The 22,454-nt window shown below is 37.8% G+C and overlaps 1 long non-coding RNA gene across 1 annotated transcript in view; it reads right to left on the bottom strand.

The window, feature by feature from the left end:
- LOC307184701 overlaps nucleotides 1-2,782 on the bottom strand; it is a 65,593-nt gene extending 62,811 nt beyond the window's left edge. Inside the window, exon 1 of the long non-coding RNA XR_013827800.1 lies at nucleotides 2,281-2,782. This is a non-coding gene — a long non-coding RNA (uncharacterized lncRNA). The remainder of the gene's footprint in view (nucleotides 1-2,280) is intronic.
- Between the last annotated feature and the right edge of the window lie 19,672 nt (nucleotides 2,783-22,454).

Raw genomic sequence — 22,454 nt, forward strand, 5'->3', positions numbered from 1 at the left:
TCCTCTCTCCAATACCTTTACCTTGTGTCTACATTATAATGGCAAGGGTCTAAATATATACTTTAGTTCAAATATCTTGGTTCTGAAAAAAATCATTTCAGTTGGTAAAATTCAGATAACTGGAAACAATTCCTCCCAGACTGTGATTTATGGACTATTCTTGTTTTCTTTCTGGCCATACCTCCTCTACCAGACTGCATCGTCCACCACCACTGCCGCCTACACACCAGTACATAAATGATGTCCTAAGCTGTCATACATTCCCCCTCTTTTTTCAGCAACGATTGGCCTCTGTTCATCCACCCAATCCTATATTATCTGGGTGAGACCACTGTTATATCAACTCTTCTAACATGATATTCACAGATTACAAGGAATCCCTTCCTGACATTGTAATCACCTCCATCATCACACCCCTGCCATTCTCTATGCCCACGGGGTGCTGATTCAGGCTCCTGAATCTCTTTTTTTTTTACTACTGCTATTTTTTTTTCATGGATTATGAATTTATTTTTCCTTCCAGTTTTATTGAGATACAATTGGCATATAGCACTGTGTACGTTTAAAATGTACAGCATAATGATCTGACTTACATACATCATGAAATGATTACGACAGTAAGTTTAGAGAACATCCATCGCCTCATAGAGATATGAAAGAAAAATAAAACATTTTTTCATTGTGATGAGAACTCTTAGGATTTACTCTCTGAATAACTTTTATATATAACATACAGCAGTGTTAATTATATTTATCATATTGTACATTACATCCCTAGTATTTATTTTATAACTGGGAGTTTGTAGCTTTCGACCACCTTCGTCCAATTCGCCCTTCTCCCACCACCCCCCCACCTCTGGTAACGACAAATCTGATCTCTTTTCCCCTGAGTTTGTTTTTGAAGTATAATTGACCTACAACACTATGTTAGTTCCCAGTACACAACATAGTGATTGGATATTTCTATATATTACTAAATGATGACCACCGTAAGTCTAGTTACCACTGCAATTTCTTGAGTAATATTCAGCAGCTTCCTCTGGTAGGGACTGTTGTTGCCCTCCTATATCTCTCTTCCTCAGTTTCACTCATCCAGCAGCTGTGGGGCGCTTACACCTTACCTCCTCAGGAGAACTGCCCTCAACCGAGGGGAGCTATCTCAGCCAGGATGCCTACCTAGTAGCCAAGGACTACCCCTACCCCTTCCCTACCCACAGTAGCCAAGGACAGATGCATATGGGGCTACAAAATCCTAAATAATGCAATGTATGTATTAGCTAGAGGATAGACTTTACTTGAGGCCACATCTCTGTGAGAAGGTTTGTTCTCCTTCTCTATTAGGCTTCTCTTATTTTCTCTAAAGAGCCCTCGCTCCGAAAATCATGCACCAAAACTCTGTCTCAGTCTGCTTCTAAGGAACCTGATCCAAGGCATCTCATATCTGGGGAGTCCTTATCATTGCCATCTTCTCTTATTGTTCTAGAAAGTTCTCTTCAGCAGGTGTCTGTGTCCATGACAGAAATCTCAAGAAACCCCTGTACCACATAAATAATTTTAGATGTTGAGAATCAGGCTGCCTACCTCTTTGTGTTCTATAAAGTATGTCCGGGGCTTCCCTGGTGGCGCAGTGGTTGAGAGTCTGCCTGCCGATGCAGGGGACACGGGTTTGGGCCCCGGTCCGGGAGGATCCCACATGCCGTGGAGCGGCTGGGCCCGTGAGCCATGGCCGCTGAGCCTGCGCGTCTTGAGCCTGTGCTCCGCAACGGGAGAGGCCACAACAGTGAGAGGCCCGCGTACCGCAAAAAAAAAAAAAAAAAAGAAAAAAGAAATCTCCTTGTCTGTGATTGGCTCACCTCCTCTCACTAGGACACCAAAACCATAGCTATCTGTAGAACAACCATGGATGAAAAAGACCGGAACCTACCAGAAAAGATCTTCTACAACTAAAGACGGAACCACCACAAGGTAGCGGGGCTGGAGTGTCAAGTTCCACACCCCCGAGTGGGCGACCCACAAACTGGAGAATAACTATAGTGCAGAGCTTCTCCCACAGGAGTGAGAGCTCTGAGCCCCACGCCGGGCTGCCTAGCCCAGGGGTCCTGCACCTAGAAGATGAGCCCCCAAGCATTTGGCTTTGAAGGCCAGCCGGGCTTAATTTCAGGAGGCCCACGGGACTGTGGGGAAAAGAGACGCCACTCTTAAAGGGCTCGCACAAAATCTCACATGCACCAGGACCCAGAGCAAATGCAGTAATTTGAAAGGAGCTTGGGCCAGACCTACCTGCTGGTCCTGGAGAGTCTCCCGCAGAGGCAAGGCAAGGCTGCAGCTCGCCCTGTGGACCTGACAGCTCGTTCTCCCGCACGGACGCTGGTGCTGCTGGAAGCCTCTACCAGGACGCCATTTAACAGCTGAAAGCTTCGCCCCACCCCGTAGCCTGCAAGAGCCAGTGCTAGAACACCTCAGGCCAAACAACTGTTTGGGGAGCCAACCCCAGGCATCGGCAGACAGGCTGCTAAAGACCTCCAGAGCCTGCAGCTGCTCCTGCAGCTGCCCCAGTGCACCAGCGCTGATCCCAGAATGCCCTGCTCCCCGGAAGCCTGCTCTAGCCTCCGCACCAGCCTCTCCCACCAGGGGGCAGAAAGCACAATTCTGCCCCCTGCAGGCCCGGCCCGCACACAGCAGGCCGGACCCTACTCTAGGACCGGCTGAGCCCCAGCCCTGCCCACTAGCAGGCCAACATAAGCTTTGGGACACCCCAGACCCTGGACCCAACTGTGTCAGGAACCAGCTCCCCCTCCCTGCCCCCAACCAACGTGATACCAGCTCTGGGATCCCAGGGTCCTGCAACCAACTCTAGGAACCAGCTCTGCCTTCCAGTAGTCCAGCACTAACCCCAAGACCTGGCTCCACCCACCAGTGGGCAGGCAACAGTCCTGGAGTCTTCTAGACCCTGACTCCATCCACCAGTGAACCCCCCGTAGCCCTGGGGCCCCTTAGGGTTCTGCAGTCAGCCACCCTGTGACCTGGCCCCACCAACCAGCAGCCTGGCAAACAACCCGATCAGGGACCAACCAAGCCTACTAGACCACCCACATAGTCAACCCAGCCCCAACAGAAGGACCCACGCAGCCCTCATAGGGGGAACCCCAGAGCGTGTAGCTTGGGTGACGAGAGGGGAGTGCACTGCTGGGATACATAGGACATCTCCTACACAAGGTCACTTTTCCAAGGTCAGAAAGTGTAACTAACCTACCAGATATATAAAATTACAAACAACTTAGGCAAAATGAGGCAACAGAGGGACATGTTCCAAAAGGAACAAGGTAAAACCCCAGAAGAACTAGGTGAAGTGGAGCTAGGCAATCAACCCAAGAAGAGTGATCATAAAGATGATCAAAGAACTCAGTAGAAGAATGGATGCACAGAGCGAGAAGTTAGAAGTTTTTAACAAAGTTAGAAAATACAAAGAACAATCGAATAGAGATGAAGAAAACGATAACTGAAGTGAAAACTACACTAGGAGGAATCAACAGTAGACTACATGATACAGAGGAGTGGATCAGTGAACTGAAAGAGTAGTGGAAATCACCGATGCTGAATAGAAAAAAAGAAAAGAAAAGAAATGAGGACAGTTAAGAGACCTCTGGGACAACATCAAACACACAAATATTCACATTATAGAGGTACCAGAAGGAAAGAGAAAGGGGCTGAGAACATATTTGGAGACATAATGGCTGAAAACTTATCTAACATGGGAAAGGAAATACATCCAAGTCCAGGAAATGCAGAGAGTCCCATATGGGAGTAACCCAAAAGGGAACACACCAAGGCACATTGTAATTAAAATGGCAAAAATTAAAGAAAAAGAGGGAATATTAAAAGCAGCAAGGGAAAAGCAACAAATCATACAAGGGAACTCCCATAAAGCTATGAGCTGACTTTTCAGCAGAAACTCTTCAGGCCAGAAGGGAGTGGCACCATATATTTAAAGTGAAGAAATGGAAAAACCTACAACCAAGAATATTCTACCCAGCATGGCTATGCATGGAGAAATCAAAAGCTTTACAGACAAGCAAAAGCTAAAAGAGTTCAGCACCACCAAACCAGCTTTACAAGAAATGTTAAAGGAGCTTCTCCAAGTGAAAAAGAAAAGGCTACAACTAGAAAAGTTAAGTGATATTGCTCACAAGTATATGTAGAAGTCAGGATTCCAGAGCCCAGACTCTTAACCCATGGGCTGGCCTAAGTCTTTTCTAACCCAACCATCTGCTTCACCCACTAATTTCTTGTAAAAAAAAAAAAAGAGTATTATTACTCTATCATGAATGTAAGTCCCGATTCTGCCATAACAAATGGCATGTGATATTCATTCACTTAACATCTCTGAGCCTCAGTTTTCTCATCTCTAAAATGGGATAATAGCAATACCTATCTCAGCAGCTGTCAGGACAATTAAATGAATTGATGCATCCAAAGTTCTTAGGCCAGTGTTTGGCATGTAACAAGCATTCGATATATGTTAGCCATTATTATTTCTCTTTATAAACTCCATTTCAGTTATTTTTTGGTTATAATTTTATTTCCTAGATAAATAATTTCCTACTGTTCATTTCCTACATCAACAGTAATGGATTCTACTTACAAATTTGGTTTACATTTCACTTTTACTCTTTCCCTCTCCCAGGTATCATGAGTATGATGTTCATTCCACCTGGAGTAAGATGTAGTCCCCCATCTCCTACCCCACCACCATGATTCGATTCTTCAATATCCTTCTTCAGATTGAGACTAACTCCAAACAGATTTCTTCCTTGAACTTTCCTATCCCACAGCTTCCAGCTGAGGCAGTGAGGGTATCAAGACTTCCGTTACCTTGCCTGCAATTGGGGTGCCAGCCCAGCCTTGCTCTCAACATGAAACTATCTCTGTACACGTCCTCTGCCCCACAGCACTGATAATATGCTTCCAAAATCCATATAGAAACTATTAAAAAGAGAAACAGTTAAGTTTCCCATGAAAGTCCAAAATTTCCATGGCTTCTTTTTTTCTTTTTGGTACGCGGACCTCTCACTGTTGTGGCCTCTCCCGTTGCAGAGCACAGGCTCCGGACGGGCAGGCCCAGCGGCCATGGCTCACGGGCCCAGCCGCTCCGCGGCACGTGGGATCTTCCCGGACCGGGGCCTGAACCCGTGTCCCCTACATCGGCAGGCGGACTCTCAACCACTGCGCCAACAGGGAAGCCCCATGGCTTTTTTTTTTTTTTTTTTTTTTTTTGCGGTACGCGGACCTCTCACTGCTGTGGCCTCTCCCGTTGCAGAGCACAGGCTCCAGACGCGCAGGCCCAGCGGCCATGGCCCACGGGCCCAGCCGCTCCACGGCATGCGGAATCCCCCGGACCGGGGCACGAACCCGCGTTCCCCGCATCGGCAGGCGGACTCCCAACCACTGCGCCACCAGGGAAGCCCCCAGGGCTTCTTTTTTAAACCACATTCTCTGCTCGACTTCAGAGCCAACTCTTCTCTATTGCCAGTGCTTAGCAGGTGTGGTTGGTTCCCTTACTCATTAGGTGGGTACAATTAAGCTTCTGGCCAAGTGATGCAGGAGTAATCTCTATTTACTCTTTGATTTCCCAAGCCCTCTCTTCTCAGGCTAAGTCTTTTGGTTTAGTAAAGCGAAAGTGATTTTTCAGGCTTGGCCAAATCTTTCTTTGTGTATGTGCTGTGAAAAGTAAACATCTTTAACTTACGGCCAAAGAAATAAGAGTCACTTTGAATTGTTTTCACTTTGAGATCTGTTGTTTGATGAGGTCCGCTTGCAGAAAAAAGAATATAAATTTATCTGGAGAGTTCTTAAGGGAAGTTCAGGCACAGTGCAGACTTGATTCTTCTTGTCCTGCAGAGTCAACAATTATTTGTTTCTCTCTTGAAGTTCCAGTAAAACACCATACAAGAGTCACAGGGTGCTTGTGTTATTTTTCCTCAGGCATCGTATCTACTTTATACCTAAGTAAATTGTCCTTTCGGCTTTCCCTGTTACATAATTCCCTGATTCTTTTCATATGGTAAAAGCAGTAGACCGTGGAATAAAGGGAACCACAATTTCAGCATTTGTGCTTGGAATTCCCCAAAGCAGCCCTGCAGTAACCTTAAGCTATTCCCACCTGTAAGTATTCTCTAGTTGGACAACATGATATTGCTTTCCTCTCTCCAGTGACACTTTAAAATCTCCTTTAGGAGCTCAAGTTTACATTTTATTGTCATCTGCCTGGCAGCAGGCAGTGCCAGTGGCAAATGGTGTCAGAAGGAAAATCTGACAGCGGAGTTAATTAGTAGATGGCACTCTGGAGTGTTGTCAAGCTGCCAGTGGGGATGGGAGGTGCTTTGGGTAGAAGTATGCAAAGATATTCTCCAAGGATCAAATATTTGTATTTCTCATATTACTTTTTCTTTTTGTTGGCATCCATACCTTCGGGAAATGCATTAAATTAATCAGTAGATGTTATTTCTAGTCATAGATGACTGGTGTTTTCACAATATCCACACAGTGTTTCATTGCCTTAACAACTTTTTCATGTGTGATCACCTGTTGGAATAGAATTCAAATAGTGCTTCAAGGATTTTCATATTATTCAACAGATCTTTTAAGAGAGAAAGGGCCCTTCATTTTCTGCTGGCTTCTTTGGGGCTATACTTTTGAGCCAGGAAATAGTTTTCTATTTTGTCTAGAATTTTTTTTTCTCTCTTTGAAGTCTTTTCCCCTGAGGCTTTTCAACACAATTTTCCCATTAGATACTATTGCTAAAAAAAAAGAAGAAAAAAATATTAATTTTCATACATCTCTTTAAATTTCCTAAGCTCATTATAGATGGATGGATGACTAGATAGATAGGCTATAGCTAGATGTACTTTATAGATAGATCATAGATTCCCGGTGTTTCTTGCTCTTTGTGAATAAATGAAAACATTATGGAAGAAATTGACCATTTTAACAACTTTAAAAGTTATTTCATACATATAGTTGATTTTGATACTTGTCTACATTGGCAATAAAGAGGCTATTTAGGATAAACTAAAAAGACCATTTTCTTCATTACTTCCAGAGATGTAAAATCTACATTAACCCTCAAACTATTTAAATAGTCTTTATACTCTTTTGGTAACATTTTCTGATAGATCATGGGTTTAAATTCTTCAAGCTATTAACTTGGCAGCATTATAAGACAAATCCATCCTATAATCATTCATTTGAAATATTTTACACAATATCATACAATGCATAACTTTGGCCGTTACTATGTATTTTACTATACCAAATATTTTAAAATTAATGTCAATTGTCCAAGATAGAGATAATTACAATTAAAATTAAATAATGTTATTATTAATATTTTCATTCCATATACCAAGGTAGTAGCTAACATAAAATTTAAATAACACACTTTTTGGGAAAAAAGTTCATTTATCCCCAAATTATGTATTTTATGTTTTAGAATTCAATCAGTTCTTCACTAAATCATTGTATAACACGTTTGAGGCTTTAAGATCTTTTGGGATGGGGTATACAGCTTATACACATAAATGACAATATGGAATCATCAATATTTATTAAGTGTCTATTCTAGGGTAGTACTATACTGAGCTTTGGCCTTGAGAAATGACAGGCACAGTCATCTCAAGTAGTTCAGTTTGTTTAAGGGGAATCAGAAAACAGACTACTAAAAACACTGCAATAAATATTACAATAGAGGTGTGCTCCAGAAACTGTGGGAACTCTAATTTAGATTGAAAGAAAAGGAAATTTCCCAAAGGATATGATACCGCAGCTGAATGTTAGACAGTAATAATAATAACAATAACGATGCTACCAAAATATATTGAATGCTTGTTATAGAAAGCAATTTATTTACATCATCTCATGCTGTCTTTACATACTATCATATTGTAAAGATAAATGTAATGAGATACATTATTATCCTCACTTTATAAATGAAAATTAATAAACTGGCCTCGGCCATACAACTAGTCAGTGGCAGTGCTTGCTGGGGGAGGATCCAGGTCTGGCTGACTCTGTTATTTCTACTCTGCAGCAGAATCGGTATGACTAAAGCACAGAGGAGTGGAAAAGCGTGGAGTATGGGGGAACTTCAAGTAACTTAGAATGTGCGGACTCTTGGATAGGTGAAGGAATGGGGCAGAGAAATGAGGAGAGAGGGCCAGGGCAGTTCCAAGACCGTCATACGGGCCATGGTCAGGAATTTTATCCCACCAGCTGTGAAGAACCAGGGAAGATATTAAGCCATGGAGTGTTAAGATCAGAGGTGCTCTTTTGAACAGTCATTTATTCAACAAGGAGTAATCAAGGAGTAGAGAGTAAAGAATCTAAACTGATCTTCAGATGTTTGGATTGGGGCAGGGGGCTGGGAAGTGGTGGTGTCCGAGAGACAGGAAGTACGTTAAGGAAAAATGTGGAGAGGAGGCAAAGAGCTCTGCTTTGGAGACTTTGCTACTTATTTAGGTGGAGGTGGATATAGAGCTCATTTGCCATAATGTAAGTGCTGAGAGTGTATTAAGTGTATTAAGAATAAATGTTTAAAACAGGAAATGTTGGAATTATTTTAATACAAAAATGACAAACTTTGGAATCTGAATCTTCTCCAATTGAGCAGAAAAGATATTGGAGGTTTGAGATTACATATGTTTGGGAGATAATACCCATAGGAAAAGAATCAAGAGGGTAGTTTGACAAATCACCCCACTATTTGAAGTCCCTTTATTAACCTAACAATTTTCTCACATTGATTACTTTCTTTCTATTCTATTCTAAGCTATAGACCCGGAAGAACATTCTATAGATGAGCAGAAATAAGTAAAGCAGGAAATCATTTGAAACTCTGTTGAGCTCTCTTTAGTACATTTTATTTCCTTTATTTATTATACTTTACATATTATTGACATATTAAATTGAGCAAATTGAGCATTTTGCTAAATTATCTCCTACAAATTCTAATTCCATATATATATATATATGTGTGTGTGTGTATATATATATATATATATATATATATATATATCAGCAAATGCTTTGTTTTTAAATCCAGAAACTGGGGTTTATGACTTTGCAGAAGCTATGTGGCTTGGGTACTAAGCTGCAACTCAACTGATACTTATTGAGAGTATATTGTGGGCTGTCTTCAAGGAGGTGACAATATTTTAGAACACTCTATTAAACTTTAATGTGATATAATTTACTTGGAGAGCTTGTTAGAATGTTTCCTTATTCAGTTAAGTCTGAGGTGGGGCCTGAGAGTCTTCTTCACTATCATAATCCTGGTTATTTCCACAGCTGTTGATTTGTTGCTCCTTCAACAGAAAAGTTTTAGAGAAAATCAACATGTATTTAACTTAGCACAATGTAATCTGAAGTCAGTATTAGAATGAATAAAACACTATGAAAGCTCCGAATTACAGATTATACTTCTTAGGTTTAGACTCATGCTTTGAAATGGGAGATGTGCACTTCTGCAGAAACCAGTGAATGGCTATGGACAGACTGTCCAATTATCTTCTGTATATGTTTCAAATCTTTAGCAAGAGGAATCTTCTTAAAGATTCCTCTTTAAGAATCAGAGTCTTAGTAAATACAGCCTTAAAAGTAACAGTTTCACAATCTTCTGCAGAAGGAGGTAACAGTTATAAAATGTAAACCTGAACTAAGTAAATTATTTTGGTGCTATATCACTAAAAACAATGGAACTAAATTTAGGAATAAATGACCACCCAAGAAAGGATGACAGAGAGTCTTAGACATTTATTAATCCAAGCAATGTACCTTAATTTCAAATTGAGGATAAAAGTATTTTAGGACAAATCTAAGAATTGCCACGTAGCACAGATTTCATTCTTTTTTCCCCATAATGAACATGGAAAGAAGCAAGGAGAGAGGTGTATGCTGTGTTTTTAAAGGCCGGCTGCAGTGTGGAAGAAAGCCTGGTGAGAGAGCCTCTGAGGTCTTTGGCCTGTGTTGGCTGGGGGTTGCAAGAAAATGAATTAAATGAAATTAACCCAGCAGCAGCTTTCACATAAAGCATAATTCAAGCAAACTGGAAATACCTGGAAGTGGAGCCAGCTTTGATAAACTATGTGTAGGCCTCTAGCATGCCAGCGCAAAGGAGACGTGAGATGAACTGAAGCAGCAACTGGCACTGGGCAGTGTGGTGAAACAGAGCTATGGAATCACCTCCAAAACATAATCTTTACTAACAGCCTTCTAATCGGATTCTCTGTTTCTCTTCATTTAAAATTATACAGTAATCATTCTTTAATCAGTCTTAGCAAAATCATATATATATATATATATATTTATACACACACACATGTATACACACATACACACACATGGTTTATTCTACTTTTGTTTCTTCTAAATCAATTTTTTTTTTTTAACTGCTACATGGAGGGTCAGAAGCACAGATGCTGAGTCTGTTTTAAATGGCCTAGAAAGCAAAGCACATGCTTTAATCTGATGTCTAGGATGCATTTAAAAAAATTGGATTGAAAAGGATTAGATTAGATTAGACCTTCTGGATTTAAAAATGTTAAAGCTCCATTTATGCTTTAACATAATCTCTTTCTACTCTCTGGAGCCATCAAGCAGAACACAGTCTTGGGTAGCTTTTTTATTATTATTAAATTTTAGACTTTTTTTTAAACATTCCACTTTCATATTTGTAATAGAAAGAAATCCTCAGAGACTGAGCTAAAAATTCTTTTGACTTGCTGCTAGAGGGAAGGATGGGTACGTATGCCTTCCATTTTTTACAGTGAGTTTTGTGTATTTGTACACACACACAGACACGCATGTGAATCTGAATAAGTAGCTTTTATATCCAAATAACAATGCATGCTTTTGAAAACTGTGCATTTTTATGAAGTTATAGTGGCTAGTACAAAAATTCATTATAAAGCTTAAATGGAAAACCTTTATAAGACTTTGTACACTGTACCCCAATTTGACATACTCAACCCCAATCTCTGTAAATAAAGACAAATAACTCTACAACATTTTCAGACTACTGAGATTCTGGAATCAGACTTGCTGCCATTTTCATGAATCATATAATAGAAAATACAATTATATTTGAAATTATACAAAGTATTCTGAGGTGGAAATTTGAAAAATCTTCTCTGCATGAGCAAGACAAAACTTGTTGGGCAGATATATGTTTATTTCTTAATATTTAATTATTGCTTCTCTAAAACACCTACACAAGCTAAGATTGACTTGTAAGCACTTGTAAGTTTTGTTACCACTGCACTTGGGTTATACATCTCACAATAACTGCAATTACAAATGATCAATTATATTCATGTAGCTTCAAAGATTTAAGATTTATGGCTTACCCCAAGTAAAGAAGTGCTATCATTTATCTAAGATGTAAACAATATATGTCTGAGATATTAACACACTTTTTAAACTAAACTTACTTTTAACTATATTTTTAAAATTGGAACATGGGCGGTCTTAGCAAAAGGAATATTAGTTTCCTTACTGTCCTCCATGTGAAGTTTGATAACCATGTGGTGTAGGCACCCTAGGGCTGCCTTATACCTGGACTCAAAGGGTTCACATTCAGAGAGCAGAATCTTCTAGAACAGTATAATTGACAAAGAAAGTGAGTTTTTTCTTTTAGAAGATTCTAAAATACACTTGGCTTCACCTTCTGAGGTCTGCTTTTGGGATTTTGGTAAAAACTTTAATCTTGATTTGGAGGAAAAGGAGAGTCATAAATTCTATATTTCCTTTTTCTCAGTTTAAAAAGGATCCCCTGGTGTTTAAATCAGTTACACTTTAATTTTTGTAACTATGAGACAGAATCTAGCTCTTATCTTTCCTTTTCCATAAAAACCGTGCCAATGGGTAACTAAATAGTTGATGAGAGAAAGTTTCTCTTAACAAGAATATTCCAGCTAATAAATAGAGAAGAAATTATAGAATTAGTGTATCTCTATTTTGCAGCCCTTAATGAAAAAAAGGTGTCGGGGGGAGTGAGGCATGTAATGATCCCCAATGGCTGCTAGCAACACAAAATGAGAAATATCTAGTTATTGTGTTTCTCCTGATAAAATCCACAACACCACAAATGAAGTTTTTTGTCTTTTAAAAACTCAAATCTGAATCTGATCCAGCACTACCTACCACTTTGCAGAAAAGGTATGGAGCATGTTGAACAGAACATGTTAAACAATATAATTGGATGGAGTCAGCAAAACTCTGACTCTAGGAAACTCCACATGACAAACAACCCAGTTTTTTCAACAAATAAATTGCACAGAAGAGAGGGAGAGGGGGTGGGGGAAAGGGTAAAGGAGAATGAGGTCAGGACAGAAAGAAAGAGGGAAAGAGGGAGAGAGAAAGGGAACACATAGATTAGAAGAAACTTAAAAGCTATATCAACCAATTGCAAAATATGAACCTTATCTTCTCCAACAAATACCCTGTAAAATTCTCAACCAGATGTGACAGTTGTCAAATTTTTGAAAGTTGCAATAATTGTTCTATTCTGAGAAGTACTTATTCTCACAAGACAATTTCACAAAGCTGCAAGTAAGTTTTCAGAAGTCCTTTTGCCTCTAGAGAAACAAAAATGGTGATGCGTTTAGTGAGGCCTTAAATTCAGCCAGGTTTCAATAGATCTTACAAGTAAGTCAGTATGTGACTGCCACTGTCACAAACCAAACCCTGACAAGTTAGTAAGCTTGGGTCAACAAAAAACATTATGCTAGATATTAGTAATGTTTCATCTAGTAGCTAAGTGTAGCCAGAAATAGGGTTTTTTTCCTGAGATAGCCAATTAGCCTTCCATATAGTAAACTTCATTATTTTATATTTATAGAAGAATGAAGACTTAATATTTAAAACTATAGCCAAGTTCTAACTCTTGAAAAGAAAAAACAGTAAGACTTAAGAAAGAAAATGAAAGCACTAAAATATAAATCTAAACAAAGGATATATGAAAGCTTTAATAAAGAAATATATTGTAAAAGGAAAATAAAGTATTAAAAAGATACAATTTGTACAAGGTGGAAAAAAAATCTTACAACAAAAACAAGGAAGAGAAATCCCAGTGCAATGGGAAATGAAATACTCCCACAACACATTATTCTAAAAGGCACTTATTTCATTTGCAACTGGTATTTATACCTTTTAATGTAGAAAAAGACCAGCAAGCAACACATTATGTTAAAAGGTACTTATTTATTTGTTATTTCTATTTAAAGAAGTAATAGCCATACTGTTACATATAGACTGAATGTGAATCTATATTATTAAATTGTACTTTTTTTTTTTAGCTCAGTGATATACACTTAAAAAAAACTTAGGTAAAAGGAACTGTAATTATTTTGTGTATTTTTTTTTATTTCTAAAATGTTGAGATCTAAGTCTTTAAAAAAAAAAATCAAATCCTTAAACCCCTGCTTCCAAGAAGGTCTCTGAGTAGCTAATTAGTTCTTTGTCATAGGGACTTAGACTGCTTTCTCCATTTGACCACAGTGAAATAGGCTGATGTTGTAAATCTCTTAAACATCCTAGGGATAGAACATATTGTTATATAACTGATATATAAAGTTTTCTCTTCATCAGTATTAGAATGCATCTAAATGCTGGGGAGTTGTTAGCCTGAGATCATACCTACCGATCAGCAAGTTAGGACGGCAAAGTCACTCTGAAGAGCAATTTCAAATGTCCTGAATTGGAAAACAGTAGCAACAATGTGTTCTTGGCACCCCATACATTTTAAAAGATAATTTTCATACTGTAAAAATCACTGTCTATTGATATATATAGTATTATCTAATATTGTGGGCTCTAAATGCTAACAATATTTTCTCAGCTTGAACTTCTTATTTCTAGAAACTAAATTAGACCAACAAAATTGAACATTTCTTTCAGTTTGAGATGGAGTATTGTTTTAAGCGATAACTATTCCTTTGCAAAAATCCTCATTGTCCTTTTGTTCATAGATTAGCACAATTTTAAGTCTGTTCTTTCTGCTGGATTTCTTCTGTATGCTAGATGTAGATATTTTACAAAAAGGAGCCCTACCATTACCAGTGCATCCCTTAATTTTCTTCACATTAAGTAAAGCTTCATGTCCCTCTTCAAATGTTTTTCAGTCAGTATACAATATTTAATATTTTGATTTGTATTATCTTTTATTCATGCAGACTACCTAATTATATTTTGAGATGGGCAAATTTTTACTATATTTCTCTGACTTTATTTCTTTTCTTACTAAAAGATAATAAAGCAGTAATTATATATTTCTAGAAAGAGAAACCCATAGGAATTTTCAAGCTATATTTGAAATTTCTTGTAGACGGCACATAGTTGAGTCATTTTGTATTTTGGTTTGTTTTTAATCCACTTTGCCAATGTCTGGCTTTTAATTGGTATATTTAGAAAATGTACAATTAATGTAATTATTATTTGTTAAGACTTAAGTGTGCCATTTTATTTTTTTTCTCTTTTTTTCCTCTGCTTTGTTTTTACTGCCTTTCTGGGGACTACTGGAACATTTCTTTGTATTTCATTTTGATTTATCTATAGTGTTTTTGAGTGTATTTCTTCAGATTTTTTTCAGAGATCGTACTAGGTATTATATTACATATAGATAACACAGTCCTCTGGTATCAACATTTTATGGTTTCAAATGAAGTGCAGAATCTTTAACTCCCTTTAATTTCCTTTGCCCTCTCTTATTTATAATATAATTGCCTTGAATATTCCTCCTCATAGGGAACCACATCAGACAGTGTTGTAACTTTTCCTTCAACCATCAAACATAATCTATAAAGCTAAAGAGATGAAGGAAATTCTATTGTATTAGCTCATGTTTTTGTTCTTACCATTGTTCTTTCTTCCTTTATAATGTTCAAGATTCCTTCCTTTAGTCATTATTTTAGGGTAGCAATAAATTCTCTTAGTTTTCCTTCATCTAAGAATGTCTTGATTTCCCCTTCATTTAAGGATATTTCCTTTAGATACAGATTTCCAGCTTGACAATTCTTTTATATCAGTACTTGAAAAAGGTTGTGACGCTGCCTTCTGAGCCTCTTTTCTGATGAGAAATCCAGTCATTTAAATTGTTTTTCCTCTATAGGTAAAGTGTCCTTTCTCTCGTTGCTTTCAAATTTTTTTCCTTGTTTTTAGTTTTCGGAAGTTTGACTATGCTGCGTCTTGGCATAGATTTATTTGGGTTTATTTTTTTATTATTATGTTTTTTTGCGGTACACGGGCCTCTCACTGCTGCGGCCTCTCCCGTTGTGGAGCACAGGCTCCGGACGCGCAGGCTCAGCGGCCATGGCTCACGGGCCCAGCCGCTCCGCGGCATGTGGGATCCTCCCGGACCCCGGCACGAACCGGTGTTCCCTGCATTGGCAGGCGGACTCCCAACCACTGCGCCACCAGGGAAGCCCTATTTGGGTTTATTTTGTTCGGAGTTCAACCACTTCTTGAATCTTTAGGTTTCCATTACTTGCAATTTGGGGAAGTTTTCAGCCTTTTTTTTTTTTCTTTTTGAGTACTTTTTCATTCCCTCTCTCTCTTCCTCTTCTCCTTCCAGGACTCCAAGACATGAATGTGATCTTTGCTTAGAGGCCCACAGGTCCCTGGGGCTCCATTTAATTTCTTTTCAGTCTATTTTCCCTCTGTTGTTCATACTAAGGTCTATTGTTCTATCTTGAAGTTCATTGATTTCTTTTCTCTGTCCTCTCTACTCTGCTGTCGAGCACATCCTTTTCTTTTTTGGTTATTGCATTTTTCAATTCTAAAACTTTCCCTTGTTTCTTCTTTGAATCTAATTATTTGCTGAGATTTAATTTTTCATTTGTTTCCAACTTGTTTATAACTGCTCACTGAGACATTCTTATGACTGACCCTTTAAAATCCTTGTCAGATAATTATAATATCTGTGTCATTTCAATTTTGGCACCTGTTGTTTGTATTGTTACATTCAAGTTGAGATTTTCCTGGTTGTTGATATGACAAGTAATTTTCCATTGAAATCTTTTGATAAATGAATGTTTTGAAAAATGAAACTCTGAATCTCCTTTCAGTACTCTGTTAGAGCAGAACTTCCCTGACAATGCTCCTATTGGGGGAGTGGTATACTGCCTTGTTACTATCTGCTGAGATGGAAGCCCAGTTTTCCCACTAGTACTCCATTAACACTACCTTGTCTGAGAGGGGCAGGAGTGTCTCATTACTGCTCTCTGAATGGCCTCCAGTGACCCAAGGGAGGGTGGTCTCCTTACTGCTGACATCACCCTATCAGGAAGTGTAAATAATGCTTCATTACTACTGGTTGAGGTAAAAGTTCAAGCTACTCACCTGATCTTCATTGACACCATGGGGTACAGGGCCTCCTTGCCACCTGGCTAAGGTTAAAGTCCAGCTCCACACTTGGACTGCTCTAAGGGTTTGGGGTATTTCATTACAGATTGGCAAAAGTGGAAGTATAGGTTCCCCTGTGGCCTTTGTTGCTGGGAATGGGAATAGCACTGTGGCGTTTTCTATGGTGTTTAGCTAAAGTAGAATAGTTACTATCTACAAGTTTTCTGCATTGCCAGGTTGCCCCTTTCCTGGCCCTTTTACTAGGGAGAGCTGAACTTTTCTTGAATTTTTTCCCTACTCTTGTTGGCATTTCTGGGTTGTCAGCTTCTCTAGCACCCAATCTAAAACCTTGACATTTTGCGGAATAAGGGCAAAAGAAAACCCACCAAACTCACTGTCATTCCACCGCTCACAATCCAAGTTCCTTAGTCAGTCTTACCTCTTTCCATCTTTCAGAGTCTTCCAACTTCTGTTATAGTACTTTAATACCATATCAAGGTGGTGACCAACGAAACTGAACTTCCTAGAATAGTGTTTGTTTTGATTAGTTCTTGACTGATAAATAACCAGATGCTATGAAGGACTGTAAGTCAGGATAGCGAAGTGCAGACTTCTGAGACAAGGCTTTCTGAGTTTGAACCCTTGATCTGTATCTTAAAAGATGTATGGCATCCATAAAATTACTTAACACTTCTAGAACTAATTTTTCACACCTACAAAATAGAAATAATAATAGCTGCCTAATATGGAGGTTGTTCAATGCAGCAACATATTCAATATAACAATACAAATGGATAGCGCCTGGTACAGTAAATGAGCGCTATTATAATCTTGGCATGTGTGTTTCTTTTTTAAGGCATCCTTATAGAAAATGATAAATTACTCCTTCCCAGAGTACTAACTCGTACTTTGCTGCCTTGAAATGGTGAAGAGGAATAAAGTTTCTTTGAAAAATATTTTCTTTTCTCTGATGCATCATAGGATCAGGTTACAGAAAGCACCTGAATTGTTTAACAACCAGGGTTTGCCACCGATGAGCACACTATAAGCTCTGAAAACACATTTGAAAGTATCTTATATTTTGGTCCATGACTCACTCCTTGACATTAATTCCTCTCTATAAGGGATTAATGTACTCAAGAATCAATATGCTTTCAGACAGATCCTACTTCAGTGAGTTCCTTTGCTGGTCAGTATTTTCATTATTAACAACTTATGTCAGCAATATTCCCTATTCGTCTAACGGTATTTGAATTTATTCTCTCATTTTAGTCCTGATTGTTGAGCATTACTCTAAAGGTCTTTTATAACTTGATTTACCAAGAAAGCAGAGTAGAAATCTATATGAAAACTCATAGTGGCCTGCAAAGTGGAGCAATTAGGAAAAGTGTACTATTCAGCTCTACTTTCCAAATACATAGGATGAATATTTTAAGTTAGTTTGTATGTCTTGAGGTTTGCATTTAAAGAACTATATCCCACAAAATCCCCAAGTTATTCTACCCACATTTATTTTTTAGTGTTTTTTCATCACAGTGGACTTCTGTTATCATTTGCCCACTTGGATCCCATGTTTGGTTTATTTATTTAAACAGTATTTAATTATATTTGCACTAATCCTATGTTTTGACATTGTTTTTATGTAATGCTTAAGAATGTATGTTCTAGCCCAGATCTGGGTTTCTAAATGCCATTACCCACTAAAAGGAATCAGGATTCCTTGGAGAAGTAGCTGATTCTATGGCTAGGGCAGGGAAACCTGAGATGTGTCTAGAATATATTTTTGTTCCAGAAGGTAAGGAAGAGCTCAACAAATTAGAGGGTTATGTAAAAATGACACTAGAGTCCACTTGAAAGTTTTCCTACAGGCCAAATCTGGAACAATTAAAGCATGACAATGAATAAAAACAATAATGGATTACAATCTACTAATTTAAAAAGAATCCATGAGTCTACACTGAGAGAATATACATGTATACATACATGTGTAATATATATATATATATATATATATATATATATACACACACATAAATGGGGGACCATTTGGGTACCCCAGTACCCCAAAATGTCACTGTATTTTGAGATAGGACCTTTAAAGAGGTAATTAAGTTTCAATGGGGTCTTTTTTTTTTAACTTTGTATTATATTTAATAAAAGTTTAGGGAGATCTTTGTGATACATTAGTGATCATATTTGGGGAAACTTTAGCCATGTACATTGTGTTGGAGAGGCACCAAGAGTTCAAGAATTCTCACAATTTGAGTACACAACTGCTTTACATGTAGGCATGTTGACAGCCATGTACATAACAATGATTTGGAGGATGTTGTATTAGTCAGCTCTTGCTATGATAATGCTTTGGAACAAATTGTCCCAAAACTCAGTTACATTAACAAGAATTTATTTTTCTTGGACCTATGGGCTAGCTGCAGTGACTCTCTTTTACACCTCTAGATGGCTGGTTTTGCTCCATGTTTTGGGTCAGTTTGAGGTCTTTCCCACACATCTTACTCTGGAGCCCAACTGTGAGGCCGCAGCTCCCAAGCCCTGTCTTCTCACAAATTTCACTGAAATATAAGAGGTGAGCCCAACCACACAAGCCCATTTAAGGCCTCTGCTGCTCATTTAAGGCCATCATGTCTGCTCACACTTCATTGGCCAAAATATGTCACAAATCTAAGGTGTATTTAAAATATGAGTATTTGTTTAAAGTTGGGTGCTTTCACAGAAGAATATTGCATTTTGGACAGTGTTACCTTAGCATTTTCATTGGCATTTGCAAACGTGATAAACCTTGTGTGAACTTTTTCACCTTTGAGAACTTTTTGAAATTGTGGGACAATTTCTATGGGAAAAGAGGAAGGTACACTTTAGAACTCAACTCTCGTTATAGCATTGCTGGGAGAAGAGTTAATGATGATAAGGTCAATACAAATGAAAGGTTTGGGATTCACATATTCATTATTAACATCAGCATTCTACAGAACACTCCTGGAGGATTGCGATGCTAGCTTTAGGTGATTTCTATCATAAAGCATTAGAATTTGACAAAGTCACTTCAGTAAAACATACATTATACAGTACATCACATTTTAGTTTTTCCTACCCCTCCACCACTTATCATCAATACTGTACCATAACACAGAAACAGAAAGGGAAACTGAGTGAATTCATTGTTAGCAGACTGGCTTCACAAGAAATAGTAGCGGAAGTTCTTCAAATGATAGCAGGAGTAACTCAAGCCATGAAAACAACACAAAGAATGCTGACTAGAGCAGTTGTGTAGGGAATTATAAAAGATAATGTAATTTCAAATTTCTTCTCCTTTCATCTCTCAACTAATTTAAAAATTAGTCATAAACAATATGACTATATTTGGATTGTTCTGTATATAACATAAAGAAATATCATATATTTGATGATATGGCACAAAGAAGGCAGTGAAAACGAAGCTGTATTAGAATAAAAATGACATTAGATCATAACCTGAATCCACAGGAAGAAAGGAAGAGAACCAGAAATGGTAAATAAATAGATTAACCCAACAAACTCTATAAATATTTATTTGCTCCACTTTCTTCTCTAAGCTACTTTAAAAGATAAGGTTGTGTGAAGTAATAATTATAATAATATGTTGTTAAGTCCGTAACATACATAACTGTACTAAAAACAAAAAAGAGGGGAAGAAATACAGCTCTATAAAAGTACAGTTTCTGTTTCTCACTGGAATGAAGCTAGTATAAATATGAAGAGATTCTGAGAAGATGTATTACATAAGCCCTAGTGTAGCCATTACTCAAAAAATGTGGTTAAAAATCATTAAAGGAATAAAATGTTACAGTAGAAAATATCCACTTAATATAAAAGGAAAATGGAAGAACAACAACAATAACAAAAAACCAAAAACATGAGACGTGGAAAACCAAAGGTAAAATGATAGACATAAATAAATCCTACCATATCAATAATAAAAACTAAATGTAAATGAATTAAACAATACAATCAAAAGGCAGATATTATCAAACTGGGTTTAAAAAAATGTTTTCTATAGGCAATATCTTCCTTTGATTCAAAGGTCTAATGTGTACAAAGTAAAAGGATGAAAAAATATACATCATGCAAATAGCAACCATAAGTATGCTGAAGTGGCTATACTAATATCAGAAAAAATAGACTTTAAAACAAACAAAAAAGTTACTAGATATGAAAAGGGACTTTTTATGGTAAAAAAAGGGAAGATACAAAAATTATTAACATGTGTGCCCTGAATAAGATAAAACCAGAATACATGAAGAAGAAAATACCAAAATACATGAAGAATTGAAGGAAGAAATAGATAATTTCACAACATAAGGTGGAGGCATCAGAACTCCATGGTCAATAATGGATAGAACAATTAGGCAGAAGATCAACAAGCTTACTGAAGACTTGGACAACCCTATGAATTAACAAGACCTAATAAATGTCTATAGAACACTCAACCGAACAGTAAAATACACATCCTTGTCAACTACATGTGAAACGTTTTCCAGCATAGATGACATGATAGGCTATAAGACAAGAGATTGAAACCCCCATACATTGGTGGTGGGAATGTAAAATGGTGCGGCCAGTGTACAAAACAGCTTGACAGTTCCTCCAAGTGTTAAACATAGAGTTACCCTGTGACCCAGCAGTTCCACTACTAAATATATACCTAAGAGAAATAAAAACTTATGTCTGCACAAAACTTGTACGTGAATGTTCATAGAAGCACATTTATAAAAACTAAAGGTGGAAATAATTCAAATGTCAATCTGACAAATGAATAAACAAAATGTGGAATATCTGTACAATAGAATAGCGTTCAGCTATAGAAAGGAATAAAATATTGATCCATGTTATAACATGGATGAACCATGAAAGCATTATGTAAAGAAAAGCAGCCACTCACAAAAGATCACATATTGTACGGTCCCATTTATGTGAAATGCCCAGAATAGCAAATCTGTAGAGACAGGAAGTAGATGAGTGGTTGCCTAGGGCTGAGAGGGTTGAGGAGATTGAAAAAAGCTTGTTAATGTGTAATGGGTTGTTTTGTGGAGGGACAAAAATCTAAAATTGGATTGTTGTGATGGTGACACAAGTCTTTTAGTGGTTACATTAGGAACCACTGAATTATATACATTAAAGGGTTAAATTATGGTATGTAAATTACATCCCAATAAAGCTGTTACAATTATGATAATTTTATATTTATGAGTTTGAAAATTCATCCAAAATTACAAATTCTTAAAACATGCAACCTAACAAGACTAACCCAAGAAAAAAAAAGGTAATTAAGTTTCAGTGGGGTCTTTAGGGTGGGCCTAAATCCAATATGACTGGTGTCCTTATAAGAAGAGAAGATTAGGACACAGACAACATAGACAGAAGGACAACCATGTGAGGATATGGTGGCCATCTGCAAGCCAAGGATTGAGACCTCAGGAAAAAACAAACCTGCCTCTGGAACTGTGAGAAAATAGATTTCTGTTTAAGTCACCAACCCTGTGGAATTTTGTTATGGCAGTCCTAGGAAACAAATACAATACATTTTTTAAATTACCATTATACAATAATAATTAATTCAGGCAAGAATTATCAGTGGACTCACTGGATTAAAGTTTGATGTGAACAATATAACTATATGGTATCATTGTATATCCTGTCTATTACTTATTAGTTCCAAAGGGAAAAAATCATAACTCTACAGTGGAGAAACCTGGCAGATACCTCAACCAAATGATCAATGTTGACATCAGCAGCAATAAGACAAACTAAGTCCAGGTCCTTAAGCAGTAATAAGACAAACTAAGTCCAGCCTCCTGATGTGATTCACTGAGAAGGATACAGTTGTTAGGCATTCAGCGCTCTTAAAACCATATAACTTGAATTGAGTCATAAGGAAACAAACAGTTAAACCCAAATTGAGGAACAGTGTGCAAACTACTATCCTGTGTTCTCCAAAATGACAATGTCATAAGAGAAGCAGAAAGCCTAAAATCTCCTTGCGGATAAAGGATTAATCTAGAGACTAT

The sequence above is a fragment of the Stenella coeruleoalba genome, assembly GCF_951394435.1.
Source record: "Stenella coeruleoalba genome assembly, chromosome: 3".
Taxonomy (NCBI): domain Eukaryota; kingdom Metazoa; phylum Chordata; class Mammalia; order Artiodactyla; family Delphinidae; genus Stenella; species Stenella coeruleoalba.